General features: G+C 38.4%; 1 long non-coding RNA gene across 2 annotated transcripts in view; it reads left to right on the forward strand.

Annotated features, from left to right (window-relative positions):
- LOC148425751 (uncharacterized) overlaps nt 1-23629 on the forward strand; it is a 36438-nt gene extending 12809 nt beyond the window's left edge. For both annotated transcript variants that reach the window (XR_015865174.1, XR_015865175.1), the window contains exons 3-4: nt 18710-18936; nt 22462-23629. This is a non-coding gene — a long non-coding RNA (uncharacterized LOC148425751). The remainder of the gene's footprint in view (nt 1-18709; nt 18937-22461) is intronic.
- The last annotated feature ends 327 nt before the right edge of the window (nt 23630-23956 follow it).

The following is a 23956-nucleotide window of genomic DNA, read 5'->3' on the forward strand; positions in this document are numbered from 1 at the left end:
GTTTTTGTTTTTTTTTAAATTAATAGATAGATGACGTTCGTGGCCAGTACTCCTCTTAATATTATGCTAGCTGAGCACTGCTGTCATGTAGTTACATATGTACACTAACTGTTATTTTGTCATCAAAAACACATTTTAATTTTTTTGTTCATGTTTTATCAAAGGAAAGGACTATTGAGATGTTTGCAATGATACTAAAAAAATTTTTTGTGTCAAAGTCACTGTGTAGAAAACATCTTCACAAAAATAGCGATTTTTTTTTTCCCTTTTGTCCAAAATAGCTTAGAGTCACTCTAATAACCGATTTTCTGACAGATTACTAAAGAATAGAACAAAGTAGAATCTTACTTTCTTTTTCTAGGTAAAGAATGGAATGCAACCTTTTATATGGTACCATCATAGTCATACAATATGATATTCTGTCACCCTTGAAAAATGTGTCAAAATGCTTCAAATCGGGTTGCGCTCGAGGGGGTGCCTTTTCAGGTAAGGCTTGGCACTGAAAGAGCTAAGGAAGCAATGTACATATTTTTAGCCACTGAAGACATACATACGTTGGAGATTGTAAACTACTTCACTGTATTAATATGTTACATTGTTCTTCATCTCTTGTAGTGCTGAGTAAAAATTGTTTTAATGTTTTCTGGTTCATCTTTTTGATTGTTTTTTTCATTGGTTTATTCGATGTGAAACTAAAATACAAAATCATTTTCATGTTCCGTCCAGTGCAGAGGCTTTCAAAGGGACAGTTTAAAAATAATATTTGAAGAGAATTCTGATAACAATGACTTCCCTGTCTCCACACACACAATCACACAATGCAAGAGCGGCAGATGCTGAGGCTCAAATTTGGACCCTCTTTAATGTGGGGCATACATCCTGACTTGCAGACTGACCGGAGGAACATTGATTAGTCGAATCAAACCACTCTCATGTTTTTGCTGGCTAAATGTGGCGGGTTGGATACAGCCTTAATGCCTTTGTGCTTGACATGTGCAGCACTAAAATTTCATCCACAGTTTTACCCTGAGGAGCATTTGGAATATATCTTTGACACTACTCTTTTGTATTATCTTCCTCCATTGCTGTAAAAAGATCCAAACAAACATAAAATCATTTTAAATCATTCCAAAGTCATGACAAAACAGAAGGTATTTCATGTGTCACAACAACAGATGCTTTATAGATGATGTTCTTGTGGGAAATTGTAATGCTCTTACAAGTACTAGGAAATACACAATATGATAATAAAAGGCTTAGAGTCTAATTCAGTCTAATTCATTAAATGAGGTGGAATTCTATTGTTGTTCTGCGATTGACTGGCGATCAGTCCAATATGTATGCTGCACCCTTGTCTGAAGTCAAATGAGACACTCTAACTCAGCCGTGAGACCAAATGCTGAAGAAAACAATAGATGGACGAACAAATGGACCGACAAACAGAATACCAGATGGACTGTTCTTCTCGATGTATCAAGAAGTCATGCAGCAGTCAGGACAAAACTCCAAAGCAATGATTTTGATATCATGGCATTCACTTCATTTAAAGAATTAGCATAAGGCAGCATCAGTAGCTTAGGGCCCCCTATTTTATTTGCTGGTCCTTCAGTCGTCTGTGCCCCACCCCCCTCTGTCATCTTTGGCCTGCCATTTTTTCAAGCCGAAAATTGTAACCATCGGTCCGTCACTCACTCACATCAGATGTTGGTGCCCCGACACTCCTTTCTGTTATCGTCGGTCTATCTTTTTTCAAGTTGAAAATTGGAATCCTTGGCCCGTGACTCCCGTTGCACTCTCTCTCTCGCCATTACTTCTGAACTCTTTCTGTCAATCAGCAACATGGTTCATACCCTTTCCGGTTTGTCTTAATTGCAGTCCTCCCGTTTGCCTGCGTTTGCCCTGCATCCTAGACGCATAATTTTTGACAGGGACGCATACTTTCAAATCAAATTGCGTCCACTGAACGCAACGTTTTTTAAAGGGTTGTGCCCAAAAATTAGTTGGACATGGGACTAAAATAAAAGAAAAAAGAAATCCTGTCCGGTTACGCACTTTTTTCCCCCTTTTGTCTGCTGTGCAATGATGTTATCACGCAGCCTGTGCTGGAAAGTCAAGCAGTGAACCGCACGACACACAAAAACACAATGTAGAAAATTAAACCGTCTCGTCTGGATTGAAAGCGGTCTTGTCACGTTTTGCAAGATGCACAAATGCAGCGTTTCACTCCATGGCTAACAAACTCACACACTTCGAAGCTGTGATTAATATTTCTGCTGCCTTCATACCAAGTAGAATTTATTTAGTTGGAAGGCGGCTGTTAATAGATCAACAATGGCACCACGACTCTCCTCACTCTCTCAATTCCCATTGTTTTGTGTTAATTTGTTTCATCTTTTGTCAGGGCCACTGAAAGCCAGTGATATTTGTGTGGGTAAGTCAACTTTAATGTTTAGCATTTTAGTCTGTTTTCATAGATTCTATCGACTTCTAGTTGGTGTTGATGGCAACAAAAGTACTCAATATCAGTTTGGGCATCTGATCAAAGCACCAGCCTCCATCTCCGCCGTGCCTCATCTCTCCAATGCAATGCAGCATTTTCTTTGACAAAACATTCTTGCCACTTTCAAACATCCACCCTGGCCCATTTTCTCTAGACTTTTGTTAGAATACTCAATTTTAGCAATGAGAACAATGATTTGGCATATCACTCAGTGGGGCAAGGAATGGCCCTGTCAAAAACTTGACGTCACATCCGGTCCCAAAACGTCCATCATTTAAAACTAACTAGGGTGATTCTGGGTGAACTGTTCAACTGTTCAACACTAAATTTGCCTGACCTGAGCACAAGAACTGTACCACAGTAATTCAAGCAGTAAAAACAAATTTCAACCAATTTTCTGCAAGATTCATTTTGAAGTAAATCTAAGACCAATGCTTGAGTAGAGTTTTGCCTCAAATTCTGGATTAAACCTACAATTGTTTTTTTTCCTTTGGCTCTTTAAATTTGGTTGAAATTCCGGAAAAGGGCGCTTTGTCTCAGAAATAGCCCTGGAGAGTGTGATGCCAACCATAGGAATGGGTAGTTTTTGGATCCCCACACTTCTTTTTGGCAAATTATCATTACAGAAATATAGGTCGGTGTAATAGTGGTTTGTATGGCTGCCTCACAATTCTTGGGTTCCAAACTACGGCTTTCACTTTACCGGTGACATTAAACAGGAAGAATAGTTAAAAAGAAGGAAAGGTGGATAGATGGTTCTGAGAAATAGGTAAAAACATGAAAAAAGACCTTATCCTCCTTCATTGAGGAGATTTGTTTAATATCGCACTTTGAGATGTCTTTTCTATTGTAGCTACTCCCTGATCTGATCTTGCCTCCCCAATGGGTTTCAACTGAATCGGGTTGGATAATAACTTGCTGATGTGCTACATTAAACGTATTGTCTGAGCTCCAGATACTGTATGGCTAACAAGCAGATTAAAGCAGAAAATATTTGCCATTTTACCTCATTATTATGACTCACTGACTAAATGCAGAGGATGGCTTCAATGGAAAAGAGCTTTTGAGTTAAAAGCTTTTTGGCTTCCATTTGGCTTTTGGAGACTCTGAGGATGACATGTAGGATTTTTTTTTTTTCCCTTGTCAAAGGGAATGGCTTTAATGTTATCCTGGTCTTTACATTGAGACTGAAATAAACTCTGTCGGACCCTTGCACTAAATAGTTTGGTGATTTCACTCGAAACATTTTCAAACAAAGGTTCAAAAGTAGAGCAAAAATTAAAACCCAAACAAATTAATATGGAGATCACGATACAACCAAAGCAATCACTTGGGATATTCTTGCAATATTTGATCAGTTCTGATCAGCCAATGAAGAAATATGGACACATACACACATTCCTCTAACCTACAGTTCTTAAATGGTGAGTATTGAAAGATGAGAAATTGGATTCTTGCCACTTTGGAATTTCTTTCAGTGGTAAACTTGAGGGATGGTGTACATTTCAACTGCTCCATCCCTACCTCAAATAAATAAATGAATAAATAATAGAGCACAACAAAAACAGTGAAGATTCAAATAGCCAAATCTTCATTCACTGGGCAAACATCTCTCCCAACTGAGCCACAACCACCCAGCAAGACCAAGATGCCTTATCAGCCTACTGGAAGCTGCTGACAAGAGAACCTACAGTATGTGACATAATGGACACAAATTGAAAATTGTCTTCATTTAGAAAGTTACTAGATTCATGCAGTACACATAACTTTATATGTGCCTGAGAAAGTGTGTAAATTGTTGTAACATTGTTTGTTGTTTATTGAAAGGGGCCATTACATGAAAAGTCAACTTTTTGGAGCTTTTAACGATATTCTAATGTTTATTTCTCACCCTAAACAATCCTAAAATATTATTTTCCTTCAGTGATGCATTTCTAAGCATTCCATGCTTATTCTTCATTTTTCAAATAAAAATGAATTTGTAACTCATCGCACCGCCTGTGCGAGAGAAAATACACGCCAACTTTATCCGCATCTTTTAGTTTCAGTAAAGTATCTTGCACAAAGTCGCCCAAATAAACAGTAATGTTTGATTTATTAGCTACAACCTTTTTACCGTAGAAATGCTGAAGAGGCCAAAACGTGTGTTTGGGGGCACACAACCGGACTTTGAATGTTAGTAAGAAATAACTGAGCTGCGGGCGAAACTATTGTTATGAATACTGGGGTCCCACGGAGACTGATTTGATAGTATAGTGAGAGCGTATATCAACACCGCTTTGCATTTTAATGTCAGTAAAACGACTGTTTTTGGCCGCATTATTCATGCTGTTGGAATAGTCTCAATCAGCCGTGAGCCTCGTGAGGACGAGCGGTCTGGATGATGGATGGAAGCATGTTGCCTGGCCCGCACCTTCAGCTGCAAGATGGTGTGACGCTGTAAGATCAAACAAGCTGTTTTATTTCCTTGTTACAAAGATGGGTGCCATTAAACTCATATTTTCGAAGAAATTAAATTGACAATGTGCCAAACGTAATTCATATGCACATATTACACTGTGGAAAGTCCTTAAATATCATGTTACGGCCCCTTTTAGCTATTTATTTTAAATGATAAAATGTTCTTGGATAATATAGGCAATTATAAACATTTGTGCTGAGGCGCCACCTGGTCATCACCGTACACATACTCACATGTTTCATGTTTCTGTAGCGTGTGTAGCATACAATACCAATGATAATAACTTATCAATATTAGCTCACACGTTATTCTTCATTCCTATTTATTTAAGCACTCTGCTAACAGGAAATATTTACGTGGTTTTGAACTTTTATCCAATACTCATGACTTTTTTTCCCTTCACATTCAGAAAACAGAAAGAGAAAACAGGATCCGAACAGACTTGTGAGCGATCAACTTTTCTTATCTGTCGTTTCAAAGATTGCTGTCTGATGTGTGGTCTCTTACTTGGGCGGACTCAAGTCTTAGAGTCACAAACCTTTCATCATTACTGTTGTCCCGTATTATTAGTCCAATTCTGGCTATGCCGTATAGTATTTACACTTGATTTATTTCTCTTCTTGCCTTTATTGGGACTTTGGCACTTTGAAGACTGGAAACATAATTAATTTGCATTCGCGTTATGAGCAACGTTTTACTGATCTGACTTCATTGGTAGACCCACACTGAGAGCATATAACCAGAACAAGCTGTTTTCCATTGGCTATGACCAGGCCAAGCCGTTATTATTTTGTTTGGATCCTGGCCCTGTCACATGTGTGTGACACCCTGGATGTCTGATTCACTGAAGCTGGGGTTCTTTTTTTCACTGAAGAGACAGATTCCTTTCCAAATTCCATTCTTTTCATATCAATATGTTAAGTTTGTGTTTGATGTGGCTGATGCAAGGCTGATCTAGCCCTACCGCAGGAAACAAAGTTTTAAATTAAACTGAATTAATACAACAAGGTGGCTTCGGGTGAGGCGCATCACTAACTTGAAAGCCAGCAAACCGGGAAAAAGAGGAAAACTAAGAAAACATGAATTTGGTTTTTCTGAATGACACGAAGGCAGCATATTATTTCAAGTCAGAGGAACATTTTTATAACTGGAACAGGTTGAAGTGGTTAAAATAACATCGAGGCTTTAGGGTTGGACAGCTGCAGTATTAGCTCCATGTGGGCAAAACCGACATCGTGAACAATTATATGCATCGTGAGGCATTTTTATTCGAAATGGAAAAAGTTAGGGTTGTCTATATTATGATTTAATCAGAGAACATCACATTTTTAGATGTGGTTAGTAATGAAAACAACACGCGTGCCCAAACGAGAGCACAGGCAAGAGAGACGTCAAGTAAACGCAAGCATGACTGGAAGTACAATCACTTTATTTCTCCTAATCAGCGGGAAATTGGAAGTGATAACCCAAGTGCAAGGTTGGAGGGTCAATTGTAGCACTTATTAAAATAATTTCTGCCCTCTTATGTCCTTGCCACAACAGTGTCTGATTAATCAAATCCAAAGTGGTGTACCAAATGCCCCCGTTGCAGTGACTCACTTCCTCCACGCTCTTTCAAATTCATGACGTCGATGACATTAGTCGACAATCGAGAGCAGCTGGTGATCTGAGACCTCACTTGGAGTCAAAGTTCAAGGGAGAGGATTAAATAGGTATTGGTTAATGTCCGATATGCAAGGAAAGATCAGCCTGGATGACGTCTTTGCATGGTCACGAATCACAGCCAGCTGCCGAGCAAATGTTTTGGAACTCTTCCGTGTCAATTAGTCCAACCCCAAATCTGCGTCGGATTTTTGAACGGACAATATGTGGCAGACCTTTTTTTGGAGGGGGTAGACAGGGCTGATTTTGAGTATTTATAATATAAGGGTTGAAGGAAGACAACAAAAAGAGTGCTAACAGATTGCCTAATGAGCATTTTTCTCTTCAACTCGGACACTATCCATACAACAGAACAATAGCTTTATATTCAATTAAACGTGTCGAATTTCACAAACGGCACAACTGTGAATACAGTCCAATACAATTCAAAAACGATAATCATCATCATTTCAGTAGTTATACTTCTTGTTACATGTTTTTGTCTGTTGGGTTGCTGTGCCTTGGCAAAAAAAAATGTTGGGAAACACTGGCTTAGCCAGCAGGTTATTGAAAGTGTGCCTCCGGAGATCCCAAATTAATATCTTGATGGGCAAAGGGAGCAATATTATAAAGTTTAATAAACACCTGGCGCTCCAATTTTTGTGCCTCATCCTGTGTTTGCCTGAACAGTTTGTCCAAAATGATCCTCGAAGGTTTCAAAGAACGGCACCATTTTGGGAACGGATGTGACATCACGTCACTGACAGGGCCATTCCTTGACCCGCGGAGTGATATACCAGATCCTTCTTGTCATTGCTAAAATGGAATATTCTGACCAAAGTCAAAAAGACTTGCGTGCAACACTCCCAATCAGCTGTCTACCCGGTAAATTTTTGACAGCACAGACCATTCTTTCTTGTCGAAATGTAATCCAGACATTGCCTTGCTTTTTTCCTGTTCAAAAATAGATATTCTCTGCTTTAACACAGCCAGAATTTATGAGTAGAATCATTGCTGATTGCCCGAGTCCCCCCTTTGTTTTTCAACCCAAACCCTCACTATGTTGCTAAATGCGCATACCCAGGTTAGCATGGCAGGCGGCATCTTTTCTCGTCAGTCCTTCTCAATTTTGCTTTTCATTATGTATTAGTTGGGCGCATTCTTACATGCAAAAAGTGTCGCCTAACCTCTTATGACCCTTTAGAGTAGTGATTCTTAACCTTGTTGGAGGTACAGAACCTCATCAGTTTCATATGCATATTCACCAAAACCCTGTTTAGTGAAAAAAAAATAAAAAATACAGAAATGTGATATGTTATTTTATTGTTGCATAAAATGTAAACAATGTAAAGTGAACATTTGCAAACAGACTCAATGAGTTGGGTCTGTCTCGACCTATGCAATTGGGGGCTCCGCAAAACCCTTGAGAACAATTCATCTAACCCATCGGGTTCGATTGAAGCCAGCTTAGGTACCACTGGTTCAGAGCTATCACGTTAGCCCTCCACCATCACACACATCCACATGCCCACACGGTATACACACAAACTGGATTCAATACAGCAGCATGACTTTGCTATATCCTCTTTGAAAATCCGCTCTGCCAAGGACGCAACTACATGGATAAACACACTATACACACTGGATTCAATTCAGTAGCACATGTTCTTGTTTTTCTCTGTATACAACCTCTTTCCACGGCCACTCTGTGTCTTTGATGTGGATTGTCTTGGTAGCTTGAAGACAAAGGCCTTTGCCAAATTCCCAACAAACGTATTTTCATCGAGTGTTCTACATCCTTCTCATGCAGCCAGCTTTCTGTGAAGGATATTTGTTCTAAAGAAATAGGTTTGAGCACACAAAAATATTGCCTGTCTTAGTTTTTCCTCCTATTTTTGGGGCACCTATACACTTAACATTGTTCTATTATAGTGTTCAGACTGGAATCCTATGGAAGGTGGTGTTACCTGCAACAGCTAATAGCATCCAGATTTTCTTATCAATGACTCAGGACTCTGACTCCAGGAGCCAAGGACCAAAAAATTAAATTTTCAACAGAAAGTTTCCATAAGCTCTTATAAGCTTGCTCTCGTAAAGCCAGTATAATCAAAATATGATTGAGTGCCATTTTTCCAAATAAACCATTTATATTTTTCCTTCCAAGCTCGGGAGGTACACTTTCAACCAAACCGTGACTTTTTTCCCCATCTGAAGCAAACATGGCTTGTCCATATCGCCATGCATCCATCAATATTGAGGAAAATTTAAACCTAAAATTATATACTGGCATTCCCAGAGGAATTCAGGATCAAACGCTATCGGTTTTTAATCAAATCAAAGATGTACCGGTCGGTTAGAAGAGTCACCCACCCTTGCAATTTAAATGCCTGATATTTTTAATGTTGTTCCTCCATGAGTCAATCATTCCACAAGGGCTGATCATGCATATTTATTTTAAGTCAAATTCTTAATTTTTTAAAAGTCCGGTAAATAAAAATACTGTGTAAAAGTGTCTCGTAAATTTGATACACCACAGAGAAGAGTGTTGGTAACAATCCTACTGAATGTCAGTGATTAAGACCTTGCCAATAAAGGGGATGTAACAAAATCTAGTCTTCTTTCTGATGGTCAAGCACTGTGGGTGTTGCTTGTATTTACAAATTGTATGACATAAAGCAGGGGTTGGCAACTAAGTTCATCCTCTGGGCAATTTTTTGAACAAACAAATATTTTCCATTGCAAGCTGAAATTCCAACATTATTCTAATAAGGCAAACCCAGATTTTTTTTAACAAAAAAACATATCTGTGTGTTTGTGTGTGTGTGTGTGCGTGCGTATATATATATATATATATATATATATATATATATATATATATATATATATATATATATATACAGTCGGCCCCCGGCTTACGAACACCCTGATTTACGAACAATTCGCCTTACCTCGCCTTACGAGCAATCCGACATGCCGGCCATTGAGTATGTAGAAATGTTCTCGTTTAATTGCGTCAATAAAATCAACAGTAGCGACATCATCAATCATCAGTAGATACTTGTGGCAATAACGTGAACGCTATTGGTCTTACAACGTCACACTGACTGTCTCACTCACGGTGTCTAAATATATTACCATTTAAGTGTAGTGTTTGTACAGCTAAAGGGAAAAACAGCTGACATGAAATTAAATGTGCCGATTGCAGGACAAAGAATTGTCATTGGTTTAAATGTGTGTTTTTTAAAAAATTAATTGTCAATACATTCCAACCGTTTAAAAAAAAAGTGCGAATAATTATCAGTCAGTCACGGAGATGCGAATATGCTATTGGTCGATTAAGGTCACCCGGTCTCACTCACGGAGATGCTATTGGCCGGCGTCACACGTCAATCACAGAAATGCCGATATGCTATTGGCCGAACGCCTTTATCTAGCTTGATGGGACAGGATGGAAGGAAGGAGAGAAAATGAGTGAAAAACGGAATGTTGTGAAGACTTTGCAAACTTTATCTGTTAGACATAGCTTCTAAAATTACTAGCAGCGGTAAAGAAAGAAATAAGAGGATGATGTTTTAGTATCTGCGTGATTTGCACCCTGACTGAAAGAGTTACTGTAACACTGTAAGACCAATAGCATATCTATCGCCGTGTTAACTTTGAGCGTTGGACTCTGCCCCCCTCTGCTTACACCCAGCTCAAGTCTCGTCGTTTCAAAGGTAAAAGCTATTTATCCATTGTATTTATTATATAATGCAAGTGTACAGCAGATTATGCCACTCAATTTTAATATATGTATACAGTGTGTCGTTTTTACCTAAGGCTTCGGCGCGCGTTGCACGCATTCACGAATTAACATGGGTTTGGATTGCCCGCTATATGAGCAATCCGCTGAACGGATTAAGTTCGTAACCCGGGGGCCCACTGTATATATATATATATATATATATATATATATATATATATATATATATATATATATATATATATATATATATATATATATAATTTATTATGTATTATTATTATCATTGTTATTATTATTATTATTTTTATTATCAGCGGGGATCAAACAATACTGAAAGCTGTTTGGGTGTCATGGTTTTGCAATCACAATAATTATTGATATATTTTGGGGACTCAAAAGAAAACCCACGTTATTGTGGAAAGAAGATGAAAAAACTCTTAAAAAGGAAGGCTGCAGCCAGGATTCCAACTCCTAATCTTTGTACAGTGAGGTCGACCAAAAGTTGACTTTGATGCCAAAGTTCTTCTAAACTTCTCTCAGTTGGACAGATATCCGGCTGGAAGATTTAGAGGAAAAATAAGTTTGCGAGGAACAAGAAAGAAAAAGTTTCTTTTTGTATTTTTTGACAGTTGAAGTCATCTTGTATGGGCTGATTGCACTGAAAATCCCATTAAAAGTGGAGACAAAAATTGGTAGTGGTTTCCACCTGCTATCAATATGAATAGACTGCTCCGCAACAATCAAAAACATTGATTGTAATTAGAGGTTGGATGAGCTTTCTTCACATGGGAACCGAACTTATGATTGTGAGGTGCAAATCACAGAGAAGGGGAAGCTCCCATTCTTGTTCAGACAGGAAGACATTGAGAGGATATGAACCACGCGGGGCAGTGGTATGCTACTTGCGGATTTGCTGTTGTCTTGGACTGCTGCCTACAAACATTCTGCTACTCGGAGGGACGAGCAGTTCGTCGTGTGTGGGGAAAGCTACTGTAGGCTATACTCAGGTTCATTTTCTGGAGGTCTGTGTAACGAATAACTCTTTCTCCTTATTGAAACCTGCACGCCCTGACACATCATAATATACAAAGGGTATAGTGCATGTTTCCTTTCATGGAGCTAAGATCACATATGGTCCAATGCAAAACGAAAAAGGTGATTTATACTGTATACAATTGTGGACTGTAAAAAGTACTGGGTTTAAATGGCAGGGTTGAACTCACTAAAACCTCTCATGATATGCCCTGGAGTTTGCAGATGCTCAGCCATCATTAAATCCCAAAGAGCAGAGACATATTCCTATCCTTGCTTCTTGGGGGTTAGCTTCCTTTTGTGGACCGGTCAACAGCAGCAACAGAAACACTGTGATTATGACTGTCCCAAATAAATATTTTAAATGGCTAAGGCAAATAAGGGCTGTACAAGAAGACCAAAATCTAACTGTTGTGTAATTATTTCAATGCCTTGCCCTTTGAAGCTTTCCTGGCATCAAGATCAAATAAGGACACATACTGCATGAGTAGTCGCACGACATGAGGCTATTTGTGGCCTAACTGGAACAACACAACAAGTTTGCGTGTGGCAGGCTGGCACATAGTCCACAGAAAAGGTGGTGCACTTCCATCCATCCATCCATTTTCTAGAGCTGCCCTGCTATGGTATGTCACAACCTGTATTTCACAACCTGCCAGTCACAAGCCCTGCATGTCATTAACCCTTTATGCTGGTCTCTTCCAGTGAAATCCCTGTAAGATCATTGCATCTTTTCTACGGAAGCTGTCTCATTTACTTTATTACAAGCAACGGTCCTGTCTTTGTCCGTAGGCAGGGGACACCCTGAACTGGTAGCCAGGGGACACCCTGAACTGGTAGCCAGACAATTGCAGGTCACACGGGGACAAACAACCAGTCATGCACCCAATCACACCAAAGGAGATTTTAGAGTGGCAGCCATTTATCGACGTCAAGCTCACACTACACCGACCCTTATGGCCCTCCCACCCACGTTATCACTTTGGGCTGAGCCGGCCAAGCCCCGTGGGTGCAGGCCCAACCACCCGGCGCTCACCAGCGAGTCCCACTTCAGGCCTGGCGCTGACCAGTCTCTGGGCAAGGGAAAACCAGATCCAATTATGTGTTTCTTCATTAATGATCTAAGGGCTGTGCTTAGTCTGTTCCCTCACGTGCGACCTGTTTGCCATGGGTGATACTGCCAGGGGCATAAAACCCAGACATCTCAGCTTCTAGGATCATTGGGACATGCCAACCCCTCCACCACAAAAAAAAAAAAATAAATATATATATATATATATTATATATATATATATATATATATATATATATATATATATATATATATATATATATACTTCTAGAGTACTGTCTGCCAATAATAATCACATTAATAAGTTATATGATCAAATTAGATAAAAGTACCACATATTGCAACATCTTTCAACTGATCTCAAGTCCAAATTCTTCCTGTGGATCTTAGAGTGTAAAATTGTTATTCAATAGATCAAATAGGTACATACAATCTTGGTTGTTGGAAGACAGTTTTATGAACCTTATTTAAATATGTTTCTGATTAAATTGACCACATTGCCAAAATCATATTTGTAGAAATACATGTCTTTGTTTTCTTTTGTTTAGTACTGTCTACAATTTTTATGAGTTGTTGGGATATAGAAGATGGCTCTCAAAAATTACTGGCCAGCTAAGGTTCTTTTGACTCCGTAGGACCATCCCACCCATGCTCAGATATGCTTGTTGGCACGTTTGCTGGAATGTAGTGAGAATGAATTATAGTTTCTTCAAGTTTTCTGTTGTTAAAGCACTTTGGAAAGATGTATTTTTTCTTCCCATCTAAAATGAATAAATGACTTTGGTATAGAAGTTATTTGAATAGGATCTAGGTGACCTGCTGGCAAAATGATACTGTCACCACAAAATCTGATAGGAGGACTCCCATTTAATGAAAATGTGTGCACGTGTGGTCCCCGCTTGAGAGTAGTAAGTGAATGCAAAACATGTTAGTGAAATATCACCACATTTATAAGAACAACCAGAATGTTCATGCTTCAGCAAAAGTTTGAATTTTCGGAACCCTGCAGAGTAATACCACTTTGTCTTCCCGTGTCTTGCTCCTCATGATATCTTTTGATCAAAGTTTCATGACAGGCCCGGGACACTGAAGGTTTCCTGGTGAATGAAAGATTCTTGGAATGATCCTTTTGCCAAAAACATTTGATTGTCATGTGATTTATTTTGTCCTTTCGGCTTTTCCCTTTTCTTTCCTCAGCGAATCAATTCAACAAGACCAAATGATGTCTTGCTGATTTGTTGTTGATGTGATAAGGGTGCCAAGAGAAATTGGTACGACTGGAGTAGGTGTACATATTATTCTTAAGAATACTTTTGTCCAATTTGTAACCCATTGCAGAGCTGTGACCAACGTTAAAATCAAACTAACATCTTCATCTGGTTCTTCTTCACATCTTTTCAACATTGTTAAGGCGGCTCAGCCTTGTTGAGCCAGGTTGTGTTTTGCACATTCATTCACTCGTTCAAGTGGAACGATACCAATCAGTCCAAAGGAAAACCAAGGTTCCAAACTAAACTGAACTCCCAACGCAGCCTTGTGTGGTGTCTTTGTGATGAGAAACATCTGTGAGGAATAGTGAAACATTAGAAAATGAGTGATTTGGCTCCTCACTAAGATATCTTGCAGGTCCTCAAATCTATATGTAGATAATCTAGTCAAGTATGTTTGTATGGCCCTGGAAGAAGAAGAAGAAAGGCAAGATTTTTTTTTTTTTTTACGTACTCACACACGTGGTTCATAAAATGTGACCTCTGGATGCGCCAGAGCAAACACACTGTTAGTGGCACACATTGGAGCAGGGCACTCTTTAAATCAGGAGCGGTTTGGGGGTATTGGCTCCGTACTCAAGGACACCACAGCTGTGCGTCCGATGGATGCTGTGGGTGGATGTTCTTCAACCGGTTTACCCACTGAAGCAGGTGACAAATTCAGAACACCCTTTCATCAAGAATTTCAAAGTCCTTTACAAGCCCACATTGACAAGTGTGACATCCCCTGATCTAAACGTATACCTGGTCAAGTAAAAACCTAAAACTCCATTTTGGAGCAATGTGGGGATCCCCTTCCAGGATGACCGGGCTGCAATGGGTTTGTTGTTATTAGACGATATGGAGCTATACAAGGTTAACCAAAATAGCTTGGAAGTTCATTTAATTAGATGAAGTACACAGGAAGATACCGTCAGGAGAGCAATAATTTTTCAGTCAAGATTTAAACGTTTGGACTGATATAACCGCTTCGATTTTTTTTCAGGTTGAATTTTCTTTTGAACATTAGGCAAACCTCATTGTTTTTCTTTTAAACTCGTCTTCAGACATGTTTTTATTCTATGACTTTAGACTCGGCGAGGAATTCAGGAGTGATTTAGTATTTTCTGGCGTTTAATATTTTTACTTTGTATGTTATTTTATTTATTTTTATTATTATTTTAATTGTCTTTGATTTAGTATTTCTGACTTTCTCTGTATTTCTTTGTATTTCTATTTAACCTCTCTGACTCCAGGAGAGCAGGGGTCTTTGAGAGCATCCTGTCCCACAACCAAACCCCAGATCAGCTGAGGAAATTGCATGAATGGATGGAAAGGTTTTTGCATGAGTATGTGATCTGAGAGTTACCAGTGGAATCTTCTCTCTCACAAGTGCAGAAAGCCCAATGCAAGCGTGCATTTGTGTTTAGAATACAGGGTTCATTGCTATTTCTCAAAATATTTTCCCTGTGTGTTTGGCTGGTCAGTGGAAGAGTGTGAGAGTGTGTCTACACCAAGTAACCATCTTTGAAAGAAGATCTTAGAGAGTTCTGGCCTAATTACCAGCCTGTCTGGGCTGGCCTTTTTCCTGTTGAGACATGGCCGATATGGAAGGAAGTCATAAGAGCAGGTCAACACGGACAAGTCATTTGTCAACCTGGACAAATCCTTCAGTCAAGGAAACTTGACACCACAGCCACTCTTTTGGGGGGTTAAAAATATTTACAAGCATCATTTTGTTGTTACACTCTTAACAATACATCAATTTTTTGTCATCATGGTTTAGCCATTTTTAAATTGATCACTATTTGGCTCTAATTTGCAGTCTGTAGTAAAAGACAAGCTCTAGAGGACACGTATATTACTTTACAATTAATTGTAACTGAATTTATTTTGCATCGTTGCAATCATTTTAATGTAATATTAATTCAAAACTGATTTGAGCTTGGTTGTAACATTATATAATATGTAATCAAATACCATGTGGCTAGGTAGTCAATTGATTGGTTTATCCACCAGCCAGAATGACAGAATTCCATGGTTCCATTCTGGGCTATGGCAATTCATTTGTGGGTACTCTGGTTTCCAGCCACAATGTAGGCATATTAAACACACTGAATTGTCTCTAGGACAATTGAAATGGACAAAGCAAGATCAAAGATTGACACTCTTTGGTTGTGGAACAACTCAAGTAGCTCTGACCCCAGTCCCATAATTCATCTTTGGCCTTTTATGTTTTATGGATGAATGGGCAAAATAAATTGATAGATAAGAAATGAGAAATTGTTCACGCTGTGCTACTGACAGCTGCCTCGTCCTACAACTTTAATCCTAGTAAGAAACAATTTGTGCACAGATTATTGTCAGACATTTCAAGTTGCAAAATTGTGGATGTGGTTCAGGTTAATCTGCTCATGTGCAAGTGACAACAAAAGGTCTTTTTTTGCACTGTGCCTAAGTTTGTAGCAGTCAGCCAAAAACCCAGAGGATTTACACTCCAACCAGCCTCTCTTGACACCGGTGAAGGGAAGTCTAAAATGCTAACTCTGGTTTTAAGTCATCCATGTCACCCGGCAAAAAGTCTAAATTCGCAAGTTCTGCAACGTTCTTCTCTAAGGTTGCCACGGATTGCGCTAAACGTCGTAGGACTCATCCCAAAGAAATGTGAAGGATTTCCAAGATATATGCGGTTTTATTTAATTGCATTGAGTAGGTTTTGAAATGATGGCTTATTTTGAGCAGGACCATCGCGTTGAAAAGAAGTGATGATAGGACCTGCCATTGTTTCCTCCATTGTCCTCCCTGGTGACTTAAATACAGCAAGTCTCAAAAGCCACGCTGCTCTAAATATGTATTTTTGTACAGCTAATTAGAGGCTGCCTGTTGAACGGGCACTGAGCCCAGAACGATGGCTGGCTAAATATATCAAAACAAAAACAAACCTTCCAAACTGAAAAATACAAACAATTGGACATTAAGTCATAGATATAATCACAAACTTTACTGGAAAGATGACTTTCTATGTGAGTTTCTTTGATCAAACTATGAGCTGTGCAGCAACATGAGCTTGGTCACATGCTTTGAAAACGTGATTGAGAAGCTGATGTGACTTTAGAAGCCAAAATAAGGCCACAACAACAGATCAAGACAAGTTTAGACAATTTCCCTCGTTATAAAATGGATCAACTTAAAAGGGACAATCAGTAGCATTTAGCGGTGAACAAAGATTCATTTTAAAGACCCAATATAAAGGTGTTCTAGCACATGATTTTGTCTTTACTATGAACCTAGGTCTCGTCATCGCTGATTATATTACGTTATATTAAATGTTTCACCGCCATCTTTTAACAGCGAATAGTCAAAAGAGGAAAACCGCAAATGTAATTCAAATCGCATTTTGAACGTTGGTTCACATCTTATGTGCAACCGAGTTGCTGGTTTGTGTGCCTACTGCAAATGAAACAGGAAGAAAAAAAAGGTAAAAGAGGATGCGGATTGATAGATTGAAGACCAAAGTTTTTTTACACAAATCGCCTGCTCTACACAAAAGAATCCTGAGGTAGATTTTGCCTATGGTGGGGTCTGAACTGGTTGTGGCTTCCTCATGTCCACAGACTTCCTGGATGACCTCTACCTGAGGTGCAGTATTCTGCGTGCGCCAACACTGAATGTTCTTGGCATGGTGATATTTCAAAATATTGTGCATTTATATTTATTTTTCTTAATATTGGTGTGCATGGTAAATGTTTGTTATTGTAACAAACGCTGTATTACATACTGTATTTTGTTTCAAAATAAAACAGTTCATATAATAAGAAAATATAGAAAAATAGCTACCAAAAAAAAAATTTTAAAACGATATATTTTAGAGCTGTGTTTTCAATACCGTGACGCCGTGATATTTTTGCTCAAGGTTATCATACCGTCAGATTCTGATATTTTCCCGTGCATACTCGTAGGCTTGGGAAGTAGGGTCTCCTTGAGACACTGCAATGTGCGTGCTTCAAAATCACTCAATGTCGCTAATTAGTCCTGATTGTTTCTTTAAGTGTAACGGGTATGTTTTCTATTATATTCCAATTGCTGCCTAATTGTGATATGTTCTTGTTAAGGTTCAAGTGCTGAGTTCTCCTCATGTGAAGAACAGATAACCTAATCCGTGAGAACATGCTCTATTTGCGCTTGCTCGTAAACTGGGATGATTTATCCGAACCCTTTTGACCACTTTGAGCAAGAGATGTAGAATATGATTTCCAAAGTTGGAATATCTTCATTTGTAATGCTTGGTTACTCATTTCACAGCCAAATATTGCTAAGCAACAGTTATACAGTATTTCCAAACATCTGGTATTTTTGACTTCCTAATGATCACTCATTTCTGCTTGTAAAGATGCTACCTTGCTGCTTGCTATCTAACCTTAGCTATATGGGGGGTGACGTTCTAGAGTCAATTTTCCTGTCAATGGTAAATGGACTTTCACTTATATAGTGCTTTTCTACCTCGGGTACTCGAAGCACTTTACACTAACTAGTCATTTACCTACTGATGACGCAGCATCAGGAGGGACTGGCGCTTGCTCCATTCCACGTATGTTGTGTCAACAATATGGTTAATTCACATTTTGGTGGCATAGAAAATACTGTATACTGTTAACAACAAAGTAAATGTGGAGGTGCTGCAAAATGTAAGGTAAAATCAAAATATGAATTTTATCAAGCGAGGAGTTAATGACAGAAACTGAAAACCTACGCAAAATTAAACATTTCTAACAATGAAAGTAATCACAGAGATAAACTGTGGATGCGTTGAGTGTTTTCCTCCATTTTAGTCTGTGTAACTTGAGCAACATGATTTAGGGAGTGTCACGGGTCAGACGACTGGCCTCCCGCCTGCCTCCCTTCCAAGCAGATACAAGAGCCCTGACTCAGGCTGGAGGAAGGTGAAATGTTTTACTGTTCACACATTTCCCTCTCGCAAACCTCAAATTACTTCTCTCTTCCCTCCCTGCAGAAGAGCGCTCCTTGAGATCCTTGCGCACCGCCACTCAGCAACACATCTGACACATCTGGGAACCAAGAGGGATTAAGTGCTCTGTGTCTGAACATTTTTTTTTCAAAAGATGAGAAAGCGTCAAGGGTTGCACGATAGAAGCCTTGACGCAAGCCCTGAGCTGCGTGGTCAAACAGTGGAAATATTTGTGCAGCAAAAATGGTCAAGCATCAAAATGTGACTCAAAGGTAACCAACCCAGCATCGTGTGCTATATCATAATGTGCAAAAACTGCAATGCAACTAATAGATGGGCAACATAAAAATGTTTAAACCCATATACTTGTGTTGAGTATTTGAAGATACCCACAATAAAAGATTTTTTGAAAGTTTCAGGATTAATTAGCCATTCAATTATAGCTTTTCAAATAGTGGGGCGGGCTCCCCCCGGGGGGGTGGGGGTCGGGGGCGGGGCAGGGAAAAACCTTTGTTTTTTGTCATGTGAAGTGTAATTGCATAAAATAAGAATTTTTTTTTTTTTTTTTTTTTAAAGTTTCAAGCACTGATGCACTTGGTTATTTCTTTCAGTTTTAGAATAATCTGTAACTTGTATAAACACTGTAATAATTTGATTTATAGTGGTTGTTTCTTTTGCTAATGTTAAAAGGATACAAGTTTAGGCATACTCATAATTTTTATCGATAATAATCTTATTTTTGTCAGCGCGTCAAGTGGTGTCGTGAAAAGTTTTCTCTTTTCGGGGGGGGGGGGGGGGGGTAACAACTTCAAGCTACTATAGCAAGAGAAGCTGCAAACTAAGGTGACTTTGTTTGTAAAACTGAATACACAGTTGTAAAAAATATTTATATATTGGTAAAGTTATTCCAATAATAATTCCAATAAAGTTATTCCAATAATAATTCCTTTAGGTTCAAAACCTTTCAGATGGTGCACGTTGGGATTTGTAAGTCAAGTTTTTTGTAGTACTTTGAGTTACTGATCCCGATCAGTCACTATTCAGTATTTTAGCGTTGCAAAAATGAATGATTGTCATTATTATTATTATTATTAATAGTGGTGAAATTATATGGGGTTTTTTTCAGCAAATAAATGAATGAATGTACACACTTAATGAAGGTACACTACTGATTCATAGTGCAAAAGCTTGACTGGCTGGCCCCCATGCGTTGACAGCTTGCCTCACAGAGCAGCAATAACATGTTGTTAATTTAGTCCAGCAAAGCACTACAGTATGATAAATAGACTTAGCCGAACTTTGAACTCAGCTGCTTTCTATCAGTTTTTGTATGCTCTTAAAATGCATGCTGTAACATATTTTGCAATGCCCAAAACCAATGAGCTTTGGCGTAGCCACATCATCTACATTCCTTTTTATAAGTACAATAAATACATGATGCTTGATTTCCCCAGTCACTTGTAAACCATAATAATTTAAAAAAAAATCTACTTCAATTTAATAGTACATGGATGTGATCTTGGATTATACATCTAAAAATGAAAGCCTGCTGCGATAAGAGCAAGTGATAAGTGGTTGACATTCAGTCAATCACATTGTGCTCTCAGCGTGAGCATTACCACACGGACGACAGTTTTGGATTAAGATCATTCAAATTTGACTTGAACTTTCCTTTGGACATCTGGTAAACATCAGCAGAAAAAACCTGCCACAATACATTTAATACTGTGAGAAAACAAAGACAGATAATGGAAAGCAGCTACAATTATTGCAGGAGATGTATTGTCAACCTTTTTTTTTTTTTTTTTTTACTGAATTAAACATTTGAATAAAATGTTACAATAGACCTCTTAAGCACCTAATAAACAGGACTTTTGTTTGTAGTTGTGACTTTTTAATTTACTGAATGTGCCACACATTTCCTCTGTATTGCACCATTTGATCATTTATGTTGGACCAGTACTTTTGTTTAGTTAGTTTTTGTTTACATTTGTCTAGGTTGTCACCCCGTGCGGGTGTTGACCAAGATATATGAACTGTAAATCATTTTGGACAGGATAGACCTTCCATAAAAGTGTGTTTATGATCCACTGCCTTGGAGTCAAGCTTTGTGGTATCATTTTGATATTTATCTGGGTATTAAATTTGTCAGAATTTGTCTTGCTGCCCCCCCCCCCCATCCTCTTTAATGATTTTCCATTTTTCCTTAGCTTATTCTTTTATTTTCAAACACAAACCTTCGTTTTTCTCTTCTGTTTTTATTTGCGATCGGCATACACAGCAGGAACTGGCTCAGCATCTAAAACGCAATTTCAATTACATTTGCGATCTTTGAGGTCATTCCCAATACTCCTTGACATACTGGATCAATATGGCAAATTCTCCGGCTGTAAAATGAACCTTCAAAAGAGCGAATTTTTACCCCTTAATGCCTCAGCCAGGATATTTCCTCGGCCGGGGGTCCCTTTTAGATGGAAGGAGACAGGGTTTCGATACCTTGGGATTTTTGTGTCTCCCTCAATATGTCTGAAATGGTTAGCCAGAATTTTCTATCTTTGTTGGATGGCACAGTGAAGGACTGAAGGAAAACCAGTGAAGGAAAACGATGGTCTTCTTTACCCCTATCTCTTGCTGGACGTTTGAATTTAATCAAGATGACGGTTCTTCTTAAAATTCTTTATCTTTTCCAGCATGTCCCCATTCTCCTTAAGCAATTATTTTTTGATGAGCTGAATAAAGTTATCTCTCAGTTTCTGTGGGGTGGGAAGACCGCAAGAATCCGCAAGTCTATATTGCAATCCTTCAATGGTATTTTAGACCCACCAACACTTTGGCAATAATGTAAAAACTATAGCAAAACAGGATCAATTTAATCTTCCAAATATTTTCATATTTTCTTGTATTCTTATTTGGAAATTATATACTTTTTGCATGTAAAGTTGAGTGTGTTTCAGATTTCCCACATTATGACCGGTCAGTGAATGCAGCACCAGTGTATCATGCTCCAAGCAATTGCGTTATGGCGTTAAGGCGGCTTGAGTTCATTTGACCATAAATACCCAGAGTTACGGAGCATGCGTGTTTCAAGTTTATGATTGTATGTGTGTGCCAAAACACTGAAAGCGAGTAAAATAGAATGCCTTTTTGTCTTGTGGCTTGATAGCGTATTGCGATGCATCCTGATCCAGCAAAAGTGTTTTTTTATCAATGGTTGACACCTGCCAGTAGCATAATATGGTCTGCTTTGCTGGACCCTACTTGGGACATGCTTGTGACTGAATGGTGACATCACATGTGCGCTGTCAAATTGGTTAATCCGTTTAAACGTTGTTTGTTTGCAATGAACACACACAACTTGATCCATAATACTGTCAGTTTTTATCTTTTTAAGGCCAAAAAGTTTCCAGAGAATCAATTTTGCCCTCTTATTACGAACACATTTATACTTCACTTGGTCGTGGTTAACCATTTTGCGACTGAAACCATAAGCGAAACACGCAGGATTTGCGACGTCACTTTGTGTTAGTGAGAAGACGACCAAAACAAGGAGAAATGGATACTTATTTATCTACTACTTTATAATGAAATAGGAGCTATGAAAAATAACATCTCAAAATTGATACACAACATATTGCAAACAATGTCATTTTGCGATACGCGAATTACAATATATATAGATATTATGGCCCCAGCCCTATACACCAGCCAATTAGGAGCATTTAATTGTGACAAATAAAAATAAGATTTCAAAACATGCTCAGTGTTTTTGGTCTTTTTCCTTTTTGTTTTTCCCTCAGGGCGGTGTATGGAAGAACCTAGGTACAGAAACCTCCAGTGCTGGTGTCACGAAAAGTTTTTCCATTTGAATTGATTGCCCTAGACCTAGAGTGACACGTCCAGATTGCCACAAAGTAATGTCCTGGTCCTGGACATTGCTGTCATCATGGCCATCTTGATGCCATTCACATCTCCCAAACAGGATCACCAGAGGACCCCCTTGGACTTGAACTTAGGAAAATGTGGGGAAAAAAGGATCACTGTCAGGGTCAAGTAGGCTTGAGTTGATCTCATGCACTGATTGATGGAAATGTCCAAGATCTCTTTGTAGATATGCGGGTCTGTGCTTTGGCTTTCACTGAAGAGGAAAACTCAGAGTTTAGGGTTGAAATACAGTAGCTCTTTCCTGACACATTTCATATAAAGAAGGGATATCGAGATAGTCCAGATGTCAAGATGTTTGTGTGTTTGTATGGAAATGGAATGACATCAATCGTACATTAAATCAAGTGCTGGTAGAAAGTCATTTCATGTGTGTACTGTGTGAATAGACAGATACAATATAATTTTACAATTAGTATTTCTGTTTTTATCTATGTTTGTGAATGCACACACCGAAGATTTGTACAGTATGTGTGAATGAACAGATGTACAACAATCGTGATCATTACGTAATCTGAGAAAAATGCACAGCTGTATTTGGTTAGGATGGTTACAGTAGTTGGATAATTCCATCCTACCTAATTTGAACTCTCTGTCCTAAAAATAGGATTCTGTGTGTATTTTTTTTTTTTGGTTTCTCATATTACATGGATTACATTGTCATGGATGGAGCTACGGGCTAAATACTTTTAGCTTTTTATTTGATGGTTCAAAATATATGTATACCTTATTTTTTCATTTTCCATATCAAGTTGTCAAACTCCTTTCAAATTTTGCCATATCAAACATCCAGATAGACAAAGAGGCGCTTCAAAGTGGCTGTCATGGTATTTTAAACTTTTGACAATTAAATATATGCCTAAACAGTGGTACCTCTACTTACAAAATTTAGAAATCATTTTGAGGTGCTCTTACATGTAAATAGCCTAATGCTTTCCAAGCTCTCAAAACAACTAAACCTTTAAATTAATATTAATTGTAGCAGTTGATAATATGAAAGCAACTCATGTGTTTGCCTTGAGATAGTGCTGGTGGATTGGTGGTCCGTGCGGAGATCTTTGTTTAGGTCATTTTATTTGTACATTTTTATTTGACATTTCCAATTATCTATGCATCATTTACAAGTCCTGTGAAAGATGATATTAATTGTTTGATAGTTTTGAGCAGGTAAGTTTACTCAAGATTAGTTTAAGTGAATGTAAAGTACTTCCTGTGCATTACATTGTTCAACTATCTCGCCAACTTTTTTATGTGAATTTGTACAACTAATGTCAGTGGTGTGAACTGTTGGTGGAATGTTTGGATGAAACGTATAAAGATGAAAAGTGCAAGACCACTGTAAACATCTAGTGC

This window comes from Hippichthys cyanospilos, chromosome 3 (genome assembly GCF_059441005.1).
Source record: "Hippichthys cyanospilos isolate Australia breed blue-spotted pipefish chromosome 3, RoL_Hcya_1.0, whole genome shotgun sequence".
NCBI classification, from domain to species: domain Eukaryota; kingdom Metazoa; phylum Chordata; class Actinopteri; order Syngnathiformes; family Syngnathidae; genus Hippichthys; species Hippichthys cyanospilos.